This window comes from Aedes aegypti, chromosome 2 (assembly GCF_002204515.2).
Source record: "Aedes aegypti strain LVP_AGWG chromosome 2, AaegL5.0 Primary Assembly, whole genome shotgun sequence".
Taxonomy (NCBI): Eukaryota; Metazoa; Arthropoda; class Insecta; order Diptera; family Culicidae; genus Aedes; species Aedes aegypti.
This window is the reverse complement of record NC_035108.1, coordinates 365,660,372-365,678,811: the sequence shown is the minus strand read 5'-3', so window position 1 is coordinate 365,678,811 and position 18,440 is coordinate 365,660,372. Positions and strand designations below refer to the sequence as shown.

At 38.8% G+C, this 18,440-nt stretch overlaps 1 protein-coding gene across 2 annotated transcripts in view; it reads right to left on the bottom strand.

Moving 5' to 3' along the window:
- LOC5580322 overlaps window positions 1-18,135 on the bottom strand; it is a 198,779-nt gene extending 180,644 nt beyond the window's left edge. For both annotated transcript variants that reach the window (XM_021846526.1, XM_021846528.1), the window contains exon 1: window positions 16,639-18,135. The gene's annotated coding sequence lies outside the window, so the exon portion shown is untranslated. The remainder of the gene's footprint in view (window positions 1-16,638) is intronic.
- Between the last annotated feature and the right edge of the window lie 305 nt (window positions 18,136-18,440).

The window sequence follows — 18,440 nt, the reverse complement described above, 5'->3', positions numbered from 1 at the left end:
TGATGATATGTTCAGCAAAAACACGGGTTTTTCTATGACAAACAACTTTGTAGAAAACACAAAAAATGTTAAAAATCTTGGAACAAAGTTATGATTAAAAATATGATTTTTAGGGGTCATTCACATACAACGGCATATATCTCAAAAAGTATAAGAGATAGAAAAATTGTGTCTTCGACAAAGTTGTTTCAAATTGCCAATTCTACAACTTTGCCGAAGACACCATATGTCTATCTAAATTTTTGGAAAAAATAGTTTTTCTATGTCACTGCTAGGTGGATTGATCACAAAAATTTTTTCGTCAAAAGTTGCGCCTTAATATACCAAGAAACTTCTCCAAACAAACTATATCGCTAAAATCAACGGTTAGGGCGCTATTCAAAAAGCGCATGAAAACGAGGAATTAAAACACAGTGCAACGAGAGAATACAACTGAACAAGGGAACCAAAGAGAACACAAGAAGAAATTGTAGGTTGATCCTGGCAAAGGTATCACTCCGGACGGTATTCAGAAGCATATTCTAAAGGATCACAACAAGGCTGCTATGGAGAAAAAGCCGCCGATCCGAAAATTAAGAACAGACAAAACAATCCAACAAAAAGTGATTTGAAATCGAACCTGTTTTTTGGTATGTTTTTCAATAATGTAAGAATGAACGTAAGATTAAACGTGAATTACCATTGTGAAAATGAATAAATATGTATTTTCCACACGCCTTTTAACATTGTGAGAAGTTAGTTTAGAAAACTGTCCGAAGTAGCCCCCTATCGGTGGTCGTGCTACTCCTTGTTATAGAGCCAACATTTTTGGATCAATATCTTGAGTTGTCCAGCTGGTATTCGGATCTTGAATAAACGAATTTACATATGGGTAAGTCAAAAATTCATAAAACTGTAAACTTTAAAATGCATACTTGAGAAATGTAGAAAAAATGTTGAAAAAGCCGCATCCGACGGTGCGTAAAACATAAATATTTTATTGATCAGAATTTATGCCGACACTCACAGTGCCGAGCCATCCCTAGTATGTTAATCAATCATATTTACGTTCTACCGTTGTAAGGATTAAATTAAATCGAACATATTTTATAGATTTGAAATAAGAGTGTAAAACAAGCTCATCAATTGATCCTGCATCCTTGACTGAGCTGCCACATAATCCATTTTCAGCTTCACATAATGCATATAGACTAACTGAGAAAGAAATCACTCTGGAGACGCGAAAAACTAACACCTTTGCAGTTCATGTAAAAATTCGCTCTGATGACACAAAACAAAAATAAACATTCTTGGGCTTCCACGAAGCACTCCGCACTGCTCAGCAAAACGCGAAAATCATACAGCTTTCTCAGTCTGATAGTCAAAAAACGATGTTTTTATGTTCCCGACTATTTGGCCCATGGGCTTTGGTCATTTCCAATGGGCGTTAGGCCTTCCGTTATAAAATCTTATCTTATTTTATATTTTTTATCTACCAAACAACATAGTTGAACAGTAAAATTAAAACACAGGCAGGATTAACCGGTCTCCGTCGCCAGTCAGTCGGCAACGATATATCGCGTTCAGTCTCATAAGGGCGTATCTGCAGTGATCCATTTCTCTTCATCGATTTTTCTCCGGGTGATCAATTTCAACTGCTATTTCTGATTCAGTAGAAAAAAATTATCGTCTTAAGCCATACTGCGTCGCAAAACGTGTCGAAATTGGATTAGATTCCATGTTCAAACCCAAAGGGAAAATCGACAAAGGGATATCGATCACTGCAGATACGCCTGTGCAGGGATTGAATCCTGAGAAAATTGAGAGAATCTCTCACGTATCGCTCTCTGTAACTATCATAACATGCTGCACATTATGAGAGACTGTTTATCGTATACTGCTACAAGTTTGATCAGATTGGGGGGATAGTAGTGCATGATAAAACCCCTCTAAACATGCTCCAAGCCTGGGGGACACTGTTGTTATTGGAAGTTCGTGGATTGTTTATCGTGCCAGTAAAGAAAAACACCTATCCCCAACGGTAAACAAGCGAGAAAAATGGATTTTATCATCGCTCTCTCGTTGGGGCTCTCGCTCGCTGCTTCCATTTATCAGACTTGTTACACCTTGCGATACAATGACGATCGTGGACCGCAACAGATGTGATGTTTTTCTTTGCTTGCTTTGATCGTGCCTCATTCTCAAATGATGAAAAATGAAATGATGAAATGAAAAAAAAGCATCGTTTTTTGACTACCAGACTGAGAAAACTATCCGAAAGTAGCGTTCAAGATAACGGCTGTCTTGACCAAATAAGTTGTTGAACATCAATGTCAGCAGCTTTTCAAAGCAGCCTAGAAAGCCGTGTAGTTATCGGTAGCGGTTGCCTCAACTGGCTAAGAATAATACTACGGATCACCTGATTCGATGGTAGAAATCCACCAGTCAGGTAACCCCAATTCTAAGGTGTCAACCGTGCTGATGGATGAATGGTTGAGGGGGTTTAAAAGATGCTCAATCGCGTACGGAGCCTGGGGTGTACCAGGGCGAACTCCCCAGTATGTAGCCCTTACTGCATTACGGCGGGGCAATGATGGAGCGGATCGTTTTTTCCCAGCGACTCGTGGGAACAAATATGAGTACAAATCAAAACAACAACAACCTTGAAGGTATCGACTGCCTCTCTCAGTCGGAGCCAATGGTACTGGAGTACGTGCAGAGCAATACTGAGCTAACCGAAGAGCAGTTACTCGCAAGCTCGCAGGAGGATATGCTCAGCAACGCAACCGAAGTAAGCAACAAAAATTCAACAAACCATCCATATCCGGACACCCAACTGGACATGGACGACGATAAGAACGATGGTGTAAATGTTCTTATCAACATCCCAGGATCTCAACCATCAGGATCTGAATCCAAAACGGATCCTTCATGTCATGTCAGGGAAGTGATCGGCTTTATCAGGCTGATCATACAAGATTGGAGGATTCATAATGCTGCAACTTAGGACTTCTTCCCATCAATGGCAGATGGCTAAAATTTCAGTCACCACGCAAAGTATTCCGGTGGCGTTCGCGCCACTGATGGTCTTTGTAAAAGGAAAAGGGTATATCACAATAGTTCTAAAAAATTGACGCAGTGATCTCACACCCAACAGAAAAGCAAGGAAGCGTTCAAGATTTAGTAGAAATTGCAATTACTTTACAAAAAGTCTTTCGGTTTGTTGTAGTCTCTTCTCTATGGATAGGAGAATATTCAATAGGGCGTTCCTGAATTTCATTTTTTCAGAAAACTTGGGGGCTCAACCTTAGCTCAAGCTTTGCATGGTAAAATAACCTCAAAAACTGTTCTAAGTCGAGTGTAATACATGCCACTTAAGGCCGCCTTACAATTGAAGTCAAAATACGCGTATGTGTCAAAGGATAAAACTGTAGTCGAATTAAATTGTATAAGAGAAGAGCTCCAATTTCCGATCAAGCACTAGTTTTCGACCCATTTTCAGGATTTTGGCATATTTTGTATGAAAATTAAAATATTGGCACAGAATTCTTTTATGTCAAAAAAATAGAGTTTGTCCTTACTAAAATCGGTCCTTATTTATTTAAAGTTAGGTTTTCCACTAAACAGCTCGAGTATTTATTATCAAAAAAGTTATTTTTCGAAAATGCTCTCATTTTGTTAAACATTTGTGGGTCATTTATTCAAAATTTTTACATCCGTATCTTTCACTTTTGCACAAACTGCCCAAATGAAAAAAGTTTGAATATGGAAAAGTTGGGCTCAAAGTTTGAAGTTTGTCTTGTCTTACAAGCATAGGAAAATTCACTCACTCACCCGAACACTACCGATAGAAAATGCAAAGTATCTGCTGCCACCGAATGTTGAGTGACAGCCGAGCGCTTCTAGGGCAGCTTCCATTTATTACATAACGCTAAAATTGAATATTTTGGAACCACCTCTCCCCCCTCCGATACGCTTTTTGTATTAAAAAAATATATATTTTGTATGAACCGTAGCGACTAAGCATACTCCCTCCCCTTTCCCCTAGAGTTTTTCGTAATTTGTGGACGCTCAGGGTCAGTGCAACTCCGACAAATCACAAACGATTGGGATAAACCGAGCGGAGCGACAATCAATCCGATAACTGGGATACATGTAGCAGTTATTACTGAAACATATTTAAAACCTGGATCCAAACTAAAAATAAATTCTAACTTTTTTATTTATCGTTATGGGGCATGTGGGGGAGTTGCAATCATCATTCATAGGCGTGTTAATCATCAACTGTTTTCGTCATTTGAAACTAAAGTTTTTGAAACTTTAGGTGTTTCAGTTGAAACACAGCTTGGTAAATATAATTTCATAGCTGCCGATTTGCCTTTTGAATGCTCAGGGAAGGGATTTTTTTGTCATTGGTGACTTTAATGCCAAACATCGGTCATGGAATAATTCTCAAAGTAATTCCAACGGCAGAATTTAACTTGATGAGTGCTCTTCAGGATATTTCTTAACTCAATACCCTGATAGCCCTACATATTTTTCTTCTTCTAGAAACCCTTCTACGATTGATTTGGTCTTAACCGACTCTAGTCATCTTTGTAGCTAACTGGCAACTCATTTTGATCATGTCCCTGTTACATTTCAAATATCCCATGAAGCGATTCTCAATCCTATCAACTCCACTTTCAATTATTTTCGAGCCAACTGGAATATATATGAAACGTATTTTGACTCTAATCTTAAGGTTAATATTCCTTTACAAACAAAACTTGATGTTGACAATGCTCTTGAAACATTAACAAATTCCATTGTTGAAGCCAGAAGTATTGCAATTCCAAAATGTGAAGTAAAATTTGAATCCGTGATTATAGACGATGATCTTAAACTCTTGATCCGTTTTAAAAACGTGAGAAGAAGGCAATTTCAACGCACTCGCGATCCTGCTATGAAAATTATATGGCAAGATTTGCAGAAAGAAATCAAGAAACGTTTTGCACAATTCAGAAACAAAAATTAAGAAAATAAGATTTCTCAATTGGACCCTGGCTCTAAGCCCTTTTGGAAATTATCTAAAATTTTGAAAAAAACCTCAGAAGCCAATACCGGCATTGAAAGAGGAAAACAAATTATTACTAACTAATTGCGAAAATGCTCAGAAACTTGCTATGCAGTTTGAAAGCGTGCACTATTTATATATAGGAATTACTAGTCAAATAGAAAATCAAGTTACTCAGGACATCGAAAATAATCTCAATCAAGAGAACGTTCTCGAAAATTCCTGGGAGACTGATTTGGAAGAAGTGAGAACTATTATTAAAAAAATTCAAAAATAAGAAAGCTCCTGGCGATGATGGAATTTTCTACAACCTCACCAAGAAACTTCCAGAAAGTAGCTTATCATTCTTAGTTGATATATATAACAAATGTTTTCAGTTGGCTTATTTTCCAGACAAATGGAAAAATGCCAAAGTTATACCAATTTTAAAGCCAGACAAAAATCCTGCAGAAGCTCTTAGCTATCGTCCAATCAGTTTGCTATCCTCCATCAGTAAACTTTTTGAAAAGGTCAGTTTGAACAGAATGATGGTCCACATCAATGAAAATTAAATTTTTGCCAATGAACAGTTCGGATTCCGCCATGGACATTCGACCACTCATCAACTTTTACGTACAACAAATTTGATTCGTTCCAACAAATCTGAAGGCTGCTCTACTGGTCTTGCTCTTCTAGACATGGAAAAAGCATTCGACAGTGTTTGGCATGAAGGCTCGATCGTAAAATTAAAAAACTTTAATTTTCCAACATACATTGTTAGAATAATTCAAAGTTATCTGTCAAATCGTACACTTCAGGTTAATTATCAGAACGCCAGGTCTGAAAGACAACCTGTAAGAGCTGGTTTTCCTCAAGGCAGCATTTTGGGACCAATATTATACAATATTTACACATTTGACTTACCTGAGTTATCTCAGGGATGTCCAAAATTTTTGTTAGCGGATAGCACAGGTCTCGCCGCCAAAGGACGGCGTGTGTGTCATCTGTAGTAGATTACAAAAAAAAAAAAGTTTTTTTTTCTTCATAATTGCCAAAATGGAAGATTTCTTCTCATGCTTCCAGAACTCAACTAATAATACTCCCACATAAACCAAAAGCCGTTTATTTGAAACCTTCAAGTAGACATGTTGTTACGATGAGAGGGGTCAATAAGTTGATCAGATGAAGTTAAGTATCTAGGGTCCATGCTAGATAAGAATTCAACTTTCAAAAATCACTTTGAGGGCATTCAAGCCAAATGTAACAAAAATATAAAATGTATGTATTTGTTTCAGTCTCAAAATATATATCAGAAAAGTGTAAAGGAAGAGAAGAAAAATATTACATTATGAAAGAAACTATTATCATATTTGAAATACTGGCCACCCTCGAACCACTGTGCAGCGCGAAGTGGTGCGGGGCGCAAAGTTAAAGTAAAATAAAATCACGAAACACGATCCAGCTTCTTGTTTGAATAGTAGAGATGGTCGGGTCTCGGGTTTTGAAACCCGAAACCCGACCCGAACCCGAACCCGACGGGTTCGGGTCGGGTTCGGGTTTGAAAATTTGAAAATTTTCGGGTTCGGGTTCGGGTCGGGTTTGAAAGCTACAAAATTATCGGGTACGGGTCGGGTTCGGGCTTGAAAAAAGTCGGGTTGAATCGGGTTTGGGTCGGGTTTCGTGAGAATTGTAAACAGAATAGCAACCTGAAAGCTTCCCTATGCATCAGAAACGATGAGTTTACCATCTTTTCGAGCCCGGGTTTTATTCGGGTTTTTCTTACAAAAAAATTCGGGTTTCGGGTCGGGTTCGGGTTTGAACAGTGACATAATTTCGGGTTCGGGTCGGGTCCGGGTTTGCCTTTCAATTATTTTCCCGGGTTCGGGTCGGGTCCGGGTTTGAAGAAATAAAATAAGTCGGGTACGGGTCGGGTTCGGGTTTGAAAAATGTGAAACCCGACCATCTCTATTGAATAGCACAAACATTAACAGAATGTCAACGGCGACAGCGCAGATAAACATTTTTCGCAATGGCGTGACGGTTGAAATCTCACTCACCGTTCTCGGGGGTTTCACTTACATTTGGTTTCTTCGCTTCGACTTTTAGTGCGTTTGTCGCCGAGGATAAGTGCTTCCACCGTTTCTGTCGTCGTAAAACCCTGCAAGTTACAACGGTCCACTGCATTATCGCACTCGCACGCTTAATCCTAGTTGATGGTTCCCGGTCATGGTGGAGATTGCAAATCCGATGCTCTTTTTTCGGTGCTGTGATGGTTACAGTTTTCTCCAACGTCACCGACCGAGATACCAAGATATCAAGGCACCGATTACAGATGGAAAGTCGTACTGGAGAATCGGATTACAAGTGCGTCCATTTGGTTGAGGCCTACTGTAGAGTACGGTGGGGCAGAAGTTCGACCAAAGTTGAATAATCAATATTTACAGAACAATAAAAAACAACTACCACACAGATGATGTTCAATATATGTGCTACAATTTTGCAGATCAAACTTATATCAAAATGTTTACGTATTTTTAGTTATAACAGTTTGAAATTGAGTGAACTTTTGCCTCACCGATCCTCATAGTAGGTCTAGCAACACCTTTCCATAAAAATCGAGTTAAACTTTATTTTTATTTTGTTCCATGCAATGCAAGTTTGACGAAAATTTGCAATTTTTGCGTTGGAAACCAACAAACAGCCATTACTTTTAGGCTACACATATTGTAAAGGAACTTTTGCCCCACCTTACCTTAGCAGTACGGTGATCGGGCGGATGGAGAGAAGAGTTTTACGATTATTGCCTCCGTTTTCCATGGTTTTACGATCGCCTGCCCATTGAGAGCTTCTGCCGGAATTCACTTTGTTTCGAGATGATGGGAATTGATGAAAATGAGGGTTGAATTTCTGTGAAGGACCCCCCGATTAGCTGCTTGTTTTGTTTTCAGAATTGCTTTTCATTCTACAGATAAATGAGAGAATTGGATATTTCTAGATCCAAAGCCTATTAGTGAGCTTGATTCATCCTTATTGTGGAAAAAGCCTCCTGAAAAGATGTTAAATTTAAATAATAAACATTGCTTGAGGAAATGTACTCTTAATCATTATGTGATGCCCGACCAAATTATGGAACTGCTAAGTTCAACCAACTTAGTTTTGCTTCAATTAAAATTAAATTATAAGATTCGTTTGACTAACATGCAGTGCTGGAATGTAAGGAACTATGTCATTCACTACTTTCCTTCTGCTTCTTCTAATTGGTTTTATGTTCACAATGGCATAGATACTGCTTCTCATATTGGTATTTCAATAGCACTTTAAAAGTTATTAACACTCCAATTGCAGGCATTTTATAAGACGCTGCCACCCACTTTCCTCCCACGGTAATATCTCAGCAGATTTTAATAGGATGATGCTGATGTTAGTGGCTGGCATATACTATGAGCTGATTACTTGTAGAATTTCACTTGAAATGATTGGACGAAAACTGAGGAATTGCGGTGGGCGTAAAGTGGGTAGAAGCTTCTAAAAGGAGACCTGCCTGTGTCGTGTTAAAAAAACTTTACGTGAATTACCGTTATAGGATAAAATGGGAACTAAATTTTCAAGCAGCGTCCTTTGAACCGACATTCGATTTTCTTTTTTCGATTTTTTTGTGCTTTGAACTATCATGTTTTCTTGCATCTGTGTAAATTTCATTATTATCGCTTCACATTATATTGCTCGGAAGTGACACGAAGATGTGGTAAAAAATTGATCAAAATTATCGTTAAGTTCTAATGAAGCAAATTATTAAACTTGCAACACATTTTTCTCGAATTATTGAAATTGTCGCTTGGTCCACTCTGACTTAACGCCGACCTCACGTGCCAATAAGAATAATCAGTTGAACCTCTGCTTTGTTCCAAATTTGGTTGAAGATTCATCAGCCGTCATTTTGTGACTGCAACAAATATGTAACACTACCACTTCAAAATACCTCATGGAGACGCTTGGTTGCTTTTTTTCTTCTATTCGGTCTATTTGACATTCATGGTGGTAAGCTCCATCGAAGTTAATACGCCAATCGCGTATTATCCTAGATTTATCAATGCTGTAGAAGCCTGGGGGAGAGTAGGATAAAATGATCCAAAATGCCACTTTAAGTATTTGTGTCGTTTTCTTTTAATAAGATCCACATTTCAAGACTATTCGAAGTCTCAGGAGTAACTTCCCGAGCAGAAGAAAATAACTACTGAATACCAAATTGAGGTATTCCATACCAGATAATTTCCAATACTTACAACCTGAATGAGGTATGAATGAGCCCTGCATAAGAGGTAAAATACCTCAAATAATACCTTCTGCGTATTCTACAAATACCAAGCTGATACTTAGATCAGGTATTGTAATACCTAAATAATACTTGATGAATTTTCATATAAAAGTGAAAATTTTCAATACTAGTTCAATACCTCCAGCAGTCCTCAATAGCTTTCGAATACCAAAATGAAGTATTTTTAATTGTTTTAAACATGTTTTTCAAATACCATTATAATACCAAAATGAGGTATTGATAACTGAACAATACCTAATTCTGGTATGATACCAAAATATGGTATGCATAAGTTATTGGCGAGTTATTCTTTCCTCCTCGGGTTCACAGTAGTATCTACCACTATGAAAACATTTCCCAAATTAGAGCTTTTTAACGGTTTTAAATCGTATCGAAAAGTTGGTTGAAAAACAGGGGTAGTTCAAAGTTTTCGAATGAATGGGGTAGAATGCCACTTAGTATGAAGAACGACGAGTCAGCTACTAAGCTTCTCCATGAGTGGCATGGAAACGCTTATTCTTGAATCAAGTACAGGTCGGACTCGATTATCCGGAGTATCGATTTTTTTTCACTCCGGATAAACGAATCCTCCGGATATTTGAATCACTAAAAGAAAAATTAAAATTTGCTATAAAAGAACTTAAATATTATCTTTTTTCGTTGTTTTATTTATATGATGCAGTGACATAGCCATAAATTATTTATAGAAATATTAGGGATCTTGAGAAGAAAATTTTTTTTTACGGCATATACAAAAAAAAAACCTTTTTCAAACCCCCTTTTTCTTACCTTTGTCCAAAACTGCTAAACCATTCATGTTGTATATTGTAATACCAAATTATTTCAAAATTATGCATAAAAACTGAAAAACAGGAATATCAAAAAATATATTCCGGATAATCGAGTCTAAAATTCCGGATAATCGAATCCCGGATAATCGAGTCCCCGGATAATCGAGTCCGACCTGTAATCAGAAAAGCTTACGACTCAAGCAAAAATGTGACAAATGGTTGAATTTCACAGGGAGATGAAAGGAAAATCTATGAGTTTATGTCCAAGTATTGTAGCGGCAACTCTTATGTATCCATATTGTTACTACGTTTGGCAAAGAATACAAATTAAAACGCTCCAGGAATGATCCAATGAGTAAAGCAATTTTACCCTATCAGTGCGTAGTGGGCCGTGTTCCCCTAAATCAAAATGTTTATCATTTGCATTGAAGGGGAACATGCGTGCAAAATTGTCTAGCGGAGCTGGAACAAAATTATTGTTTGGAATTTATAGAATAATTCCGTCAGTGTACGAAAAGAAACTAATATTTTTTATTGAACATGTTTTGCGGATATTTCTGGGTAACATGTTAAAGATTAAATCATAAAATAATTTCGAGATAGAACACCGAATGAAAAAATCAAAACGCTGATGAAAACATTCCATTAGTTGCACAATTTTATTATTATTGTTATTCCTTTATGTGCTAATCGACATCACCTGGTCAATAGTATTCATTGAATAACTTTTTTCACAAGAATCAGATTGTCTCGCGGTCTTTGGCAATATTGTTCATCGAGAACTGTTCAATAGGGTTTTAATGCTAGTAATGGACCCCTTAGTAGCTGAAATTCATTCTCTATGCTTTTGTGCAATGATATCTCAGACGGATATATGTTTTGTGCTCTTGAATGAATATAAGGTTACGCTTCTAATGGCAAAATGATTTAAAATTTTGGTTAATCCAATGCTGAGGAAATCAGCCACGTTTTTTCAGTGTGTTTTTTTGTAAAATGTCACAACTTCGAGTAAAAATTTAGTATGAAGAATTCAAAAGATGCTTTTGGAAAAATAGCTGCGAAGTAAGAATAACTTATTGCCTTTCAAATGCGCCATGGAGAGTTTCAGTTGGACGTGTAATCACAGAGGTATGGACAAAACACTTTTAAATGTGTTTAAGAGGGTGGATCCAAACTTTTGCACGCTACTTTTTCAATTTTTTTAAATTGTTCAATCGAAAAGTGATTGAAAAAGGGATTTTGAAATTGTATGGAGAAATACCAATTCGATTGATGAAAGTGAAAAACAAAATTCAAATCATATTTTTTTAACGTGACCTTTAGTAATATAATAATTCTAGAGCAAGAAGCGGAACTTAAACAGTTATAATTCCAATAATGGTAATGATAAATGAAAATGGATGCATCTTTGGGTAACAAAGTCAACTTGAAGTATTTGGTGAGCTTGTTCCAATATATTTACTTTTTCAATGTATTTTTTTTGTAATTGAGCGCAGAAGTCGATTTATTTTCCATTTTTTATCTACAAGTATTGCATAGTGGGAGGGGTTTTATCTCTTTCTAGAGAGAGGAAAGGCGCTTAAGCCAAGGCTCCTACGACAGAGCATTAGGGAGAAAGACCTGTCCATATGTTGCTACTCCCTAGCGAGGGAGTAGCAACATATGGAACGTGCAAAAATACTCTTAGCAACGCCTCTTCCCAATGATTTTATCTGTCTCCCTGAAATAGAACGGTTGCACCCATTTCTTCTACAGAAAAAAAAAAATCAAATATTTTCGTTTATCATGTTATTTATGCGTGGATAATCTGATTGCCGTAATATTTTGAATAATCTTCAAACCCAACTCTGCACAGTGGGCATGGCCATTTTGATTTTTGCCATTTCTCCGTAATGCTGCGGATATTAATGCTGACAAGAAAATACTCGACGAAATTCCAGTATTTCTTTCAATATTGGCTGTGCAAGCGCTTATAACAGAATAGAATAGAGATCAATAAGCGCCTATGGCGATTTGTCTTTAAAAAAAAGTAAGTTTTCCCATAGTAAATCCCATACAAACTTTGAAAGACTGGCGCTAAAATATAGGTTCACCGATCAAACCGAAATTTTGCACAGTTGGTTTTGCACGGTGGTGGCCGATCAATGAGAGAATATGCAAGTTTGGGATCCGACATATTGCCGTCAGGACCTATCGTGGAATGTTATAGACGGAAACGGCAACAGCAGACCCGCCTCTTTCGTGAGAAAAAAAAAACGCCACCTGGAGGAGACGGAATGCGAGGAGATGGAACAACTGTGCCAGTCTCAAGAAACACGCAAGTTCTATCAGAAGCTCAACGCATCCAGCAACGGCTTGGTGCCACGAGCCAATATGTGCAGGAATAAAGATGGGGCATCTTCACGGACGAGCGTGGGATGATCGAAAGCTGGAAGCAGCACTACGATGAACACCTGAATGGCGATGAAAGCACAGGCAATGAAGGTCAGGACAACGGAGGAAATGTCTTCGTCAGTACTGCGGACGATGGAAACCAACCAGCCAGGATGGAAACTAACCAGGGAGGTTAAGGATGCCATGCACTAGCTCTAGAACAATCAAGCTGCTGGTGAGGATGGTATCGGAGCTTAACTCACGGGCCCGGAAAGGCTGGCCATTTGGCTGCAATGGCTGATACTTAGGGTCAATCTGGGAAACAGAACAGTTACTAGAAGAGTGGAAGGAACAATATGCCCCATCTAAAAGAAAGGCGACAAGTTAGATTGTGAGAACTTTCGAGCGGTCACCATTCTAAATCAGTCGAGTTTAACTATCCGGTGCATTCGGACGTGCATACAAATCGGTGCGATAAAGCAATTAAATTTAACTTCGCCGACACCAACCATCGGGAGGGATCAAATTACGCAGTGCAAGCAGGTGACCGCGAGGTGACATAGCAAACAAATCAGTGCATAAATAATAAATCAAGAACCATACACCCCTCAGGGGGGATCAAACTCCGCAATGCCGCCTCCCAGCGGCGGAACTGGGGCCTTTCCCGTCTTGGGAGAAAACCCGAACAAATCAAACGGGACTTATCTTGTAATTCAGTGCAAATCCGAAGACGAAAACCTTGCCAAAGCTTCTCCAATTCTGGTGAAAAAAACCGTCAAAGCTACATGCGGTGAAGTGCAATCTATAAAAAAAACTAGCGATGGCAAAATCTTGGTGTTGACAAAATCGGAAAAACAAGCAAAAGTGATGATGAAGCTGGAAAAAAATGGGAAATTACGAAGTGTCGGTTGTTGAGCACAGGTCGCTCAACACCTGTCGCGTAGTGATCTCAGATAGAGAACTGCTGTACGAAGAAGACTCGGAAATCGAAAAAGTACTGAAACCACAAGGCGTGACAAAAGTGGAACGAATTATGAGGAAAAGGGATGCGGAACTCCAAAAAACCTCATCCTTCATTGTACACGTGAAAGCCAGTATCCCCCCATCAAACTTTAAAATTGGATATCTATCAGTGGTAGTAAGGCCGTATTATCCAAGGCCACTAAGATGCTTCAACTGTCTACAGTTCGGACATCTAGGAAGAGAGTGCAAAAGAGAAAAAACATGTAGAAAGTGCAGCCAAGTTTACCACAGTGAATCCTGTGAAGAAGAAGAAAAATGCATAAACTGCAAGGGCAAACACAATGCTCTCAGCAACGAGTGCGAAAAATACCAAGAACAAGTTAAAATCACGAAGCTGAAAGTAGATAAGAGAATAAGCTACTGGGAAGCCAAAAAGTTAATTGAAGCAGAACAGAAGAAAAGCTATGCGGAACAAGTTAAACAAGCGACAGCAGAGGTTTACGAGAAAGCTGCATTGCAAAGAGAAAACGAGTTCAAGGAAATGATCAAAGCATACGAAAACAAAATCAAGTCACTGGAAATGGAAGTTCAATAAATTAACGAAAATTACCAAAAGGCACTAAAAAGGATGACGGAAGAAAGAACAGCTCGGAAACGCGCAGAGAAAGAATACGACGACCTTTCGAAGTGGATTCAATCCACCGAAAGGAAAAAAACACAAGCTCAAAACATTGAATCCGGAACGAAACATGGAAGGCAAAGCTCAGACTATCAAACGTCACCATTAAGAAAAAAATCCTGCAAAAAAATGGACACACAGTCATTAGTGATTGAATCTGATGATTCAATCATTGAAGAAGACTAGCTCAACAAACAAAGGAACTGAATGTGGACCCCTCTATTATACATCAAACAACAGCAGAATTAATCCAATGGAACTGTAATGGCCTCAGAAGCCAAACCGCCGAACTACAAGATCCAGCAATAGAACATGCGGTGAACCAATCACCGTAAGCCACATACTAATCTAATGTCGTCTCTACGAAACAGTGCGCTGAAATTACAAACTCGGCAATTCCCTGCATGAACTGTTGGGGAACGACACGAGCACCCTTGAAAAAACAAAACAATTTCTGAAAGACTGCAAACTCGACAAGCTGATATAAACCTACAAAAACGCACACCAATGCTGAACCAACATTAAGCTGCAAAAGCCATCACCTTATACCGTCGACGAATGACAAACAAGCAGCAGTAATATTATCGACCACCAGTGGAAAATCAAACCTCATCAACATCATGGGCAACGACAACTCCAAGAAACCCACCCAAAACGGTGACCAGGACGTCACCATCATCGAGAATCAGGAAGTGCATACCGGACTTCTAGAAGACCACGGATGGAAGATTAACCTGATCCTGATAATCTCAACAATACAACTGCTCATCGGCATCCTCACTATTCTAAGGAAACAGTGGAAGAAAACCGCAATAAAAGCTGCAAAATCTGTACCAGCCCTCGATGTCTAGGCAGAAATCTCCAACCACGGAAACAAGTGGAACATAGAACCTTTTAAAAAGTGTTAGAATTAAGAAGTGAACAACACAATAAGACCAAATTGTATTCAATATGAAATCAACGACCGGAATGACCAAATGGTTAAACGGTCTCTAATAAATATACATACATACAATACCATTCTAAATGCGGCTTACAAAGAATTATCCCAGATCATCTTCCGTCGTCTGTCACCTGTAGTAAACGAGATCGTGAAAAGTTATAAATGCCGTAAATACCAGGTCCAAGTGTGGTGGCGAAGGATGAATTACGAGCTCGCCCAACTCTACGTCGAACCCAGTATCCAGAAGGTGACCAAAGCTGAAAGGATACGATGGATAGGGCATGTTGCAAGAATGCCAGATAGCAACCCTGCAAAGATGGTGTTCGCATCGAATCCTGTTGGTACAGAAGGCGTGGAGTGCAGCGAGCTAGATGGGCGGATTAATGGCGCATCGATTTGGTGATCGTGGGGCAGAACCAAGAATGAAGAGATGTGGCCATGATCCGAGTATTCTAGCGTGAAATTGTTGATTCAGTTTAAATGTTTAAAATGTTAACTAAATGAATGAATGAATGAATGAATGAATGAATGAATAAATTAATACTGGTAGATTTTAAAGCCTGATTTTCCGGACGTTTTTGGAAGACTACCGTTGAATTAATAAAGAGTATTAGTTAAATTCTTCAAACATTTCTGAGTATGTACCGAATGTAAAACTTCGAAATATGTAAAAAATTATGCACGTAGATTGGAGACCATTCTTTGGGAAGTTCTTGGATGACCTTAATTGTTAACAAAAAAAATCCACAGAACTTTATTTAGATTTATTGAAGTTAACTTCATCGAATTACCAAAAGCACGTACACCATTAACAATCATCCACTATATCATTTTTTCGTATATGAATAGCTAATAGCACAACAATATCACATCAAAATCAACGCAATATATTGCTCTGAGCTACTGCATATGCCAAAATTTTCAAAGCTTCATAGAACACGCTTGTTTATCTGGAGACTTTATTCCAAAGTATTCTGGAGTTTTGGTTAGCTATGAACATTTCAAAATATAATTTTTTACTTGATTAAGAATATTAAATTAACGATCTTCATAAAAAAACGGTTAATTGAATTTACATAACAAAAAGAAGATATTTTAGTGTATCACACTTAAATGAAAGCTCAATCTTGATTCTTCAAAATAAGCAGTCTTGACGAAATTATGTTTTGTTTTCCGGCGCATCAGATATAAATCCCTTCTATAGTTCGATATGGGCGAACGTTTGATACAAGTCCTGTGAAAAACTACACTCGATCGTTGATGTATCAAAAGCTTTCACCACAGAGACAGATTAATGAAATCTTCATATGTCCTCAAATTTAATTTATATAATATAAATGCCCAGATGTTGTATACACTTTGCTCTTCAGCTATGATTTTTTTATCATTCTAAATCAAAAGAGAAAAGTTCCAAATGGTATATCTGAATTCCTTATGACCTAACTTTATCTACCCGATCAGTTCCATATGAAGAGCCAACAGCTTGGAACTTGAAAACAAAAATCTAATCATAATAAATTTATCCGATGTTTAAGAATGTCACTATGAAATTTTACTTACATTTACGAATCAGACTGATGCACTTCACTTTTCATCAATTTTCACTCCGCAGTGTGCCTCACCATTTACATGCACTTTTTCCTATTCGACGATTTTCCACCTACTTGTTTTGCTGCATTTTCTGACAATTAAACTTATTTCTTAAAGTTCATCCGAAGTTCACAATTTCTTACGAGCATTTTTTTTTTTTATTTTAATATACTGCGAAGAACGACACTGAAGGGGACTGAATTTCACTCGACGGAAGGGGTTCGGTCCCCAGTTTTCTCTTCAATTAAAGATCTTAACGACACGCGCAGCACGACTTTCGTCTTTGGCAGTTGGGCAATCCATTTATACTTTTTAATCCCTATGCTCGAGGATGATCCTTGTAGAGCGTTCTGCTACAGAAAGTACGAGAACGTGGTGATGAGAAGAGTTAAATTATAATTTTCATTAAATGTCAAGATTCCTCTTGAATATTTGTTTCACCACTTGACGTTGCCCAGTATTCTTGCTCAAATATCAACGGTGTTTATGAGTAGGGCAGATTTGAAAATTTTAATATGCTAAACAGCATGACACATTACTATCGCACATCATCATGATTATCATCGTTTGGCAGCACCCTTAACCGAGACAGATGTAATAAAGCAGCATATTGTATTGCCCACGGAGGCGAGCATCGTGCCACTATAATTTTAACGCCCAAACGTGCATATTTTATTCCACAACCCCCCACGCGTTATCCTCCGCAGATTCCACCCAGCCAAAGCAAATGCTGGAATTCGTAGTGCTCGATGTTATACAACAACCGGGTACAACATGTTGACGAGATTATCTTCACGACCTCTCTTCCCAGCTAGAGAGCACTTCGTTTCGGCACCATTCTCGTTCAGTGGCAGTAATGGCATAAATATGTAGACTGTTTCACATACATAAACTCACATTGAGATAACCATGACACTTGAACCTCACCACAATTGTTCGCCACCGGGCCGACACGACATGTAGAGACAAATCCACTTCACTGCGAACTTTCGCCCCCTTTCTCCAGGCTACTAGGTACTATTCGCGTAACATCTCCTCCTCGCTTCTTCACCCCACCCGTAGACTTCGTATGCAACTACACGACACAACCTCCACTTTGTAGACATTCCATCCTCAAGCAAACGATAACAATACCAACTGAATTATTATTCGCTCTGCCGTGCCGAAGCGGCAATCCATGGGAAAATAAAGCTCACTTTCCAACTGCCTCCCACCGAAAGCCTCGGGCCTTGCCTTCCTCTCACAGGACTGGATCCGGTTATTTCAACCCGAGCACGAGGCTCATATAATGGCTTTCCGCGCTTTCGTCGTCCGATTGTTGTTTACAGCGTATTCCGACCCCTCTTTCTGTTTCGGGCGCACAATGTCTTACAAAGCCTAGAGGAAATCCTTTCTTTCCAAATGCGACACGATTCACGACTACAACCCGAGCGAGATCAAAGTGAAAAGTCCCACCATCCGCGGCGATGTCTGGAACCAGACTGAACTTCAACGCAGTCTGCACGTAGCCGCCTAGGACAACCTGGCCAGCAATGTGCATTCGGTTGTCGAAGGCTGATTTGGTCCACATTCCAGAGGGCCGAGACATAGATGGGGACAGAGAGAGTGAGAGCTCACGCTGGTTACCCTACGACAGATGCCACTAATGTGGAGCAGAACTCACAGCATCCTTTCCGGGAAAGCTTGACACGGGAGAGGAGAGTCTGAGATGGAAATTCGCCGTATCGAGAGAATGGAGTTATTGGAAACAACCATGTGCAAGGATGCTGTGG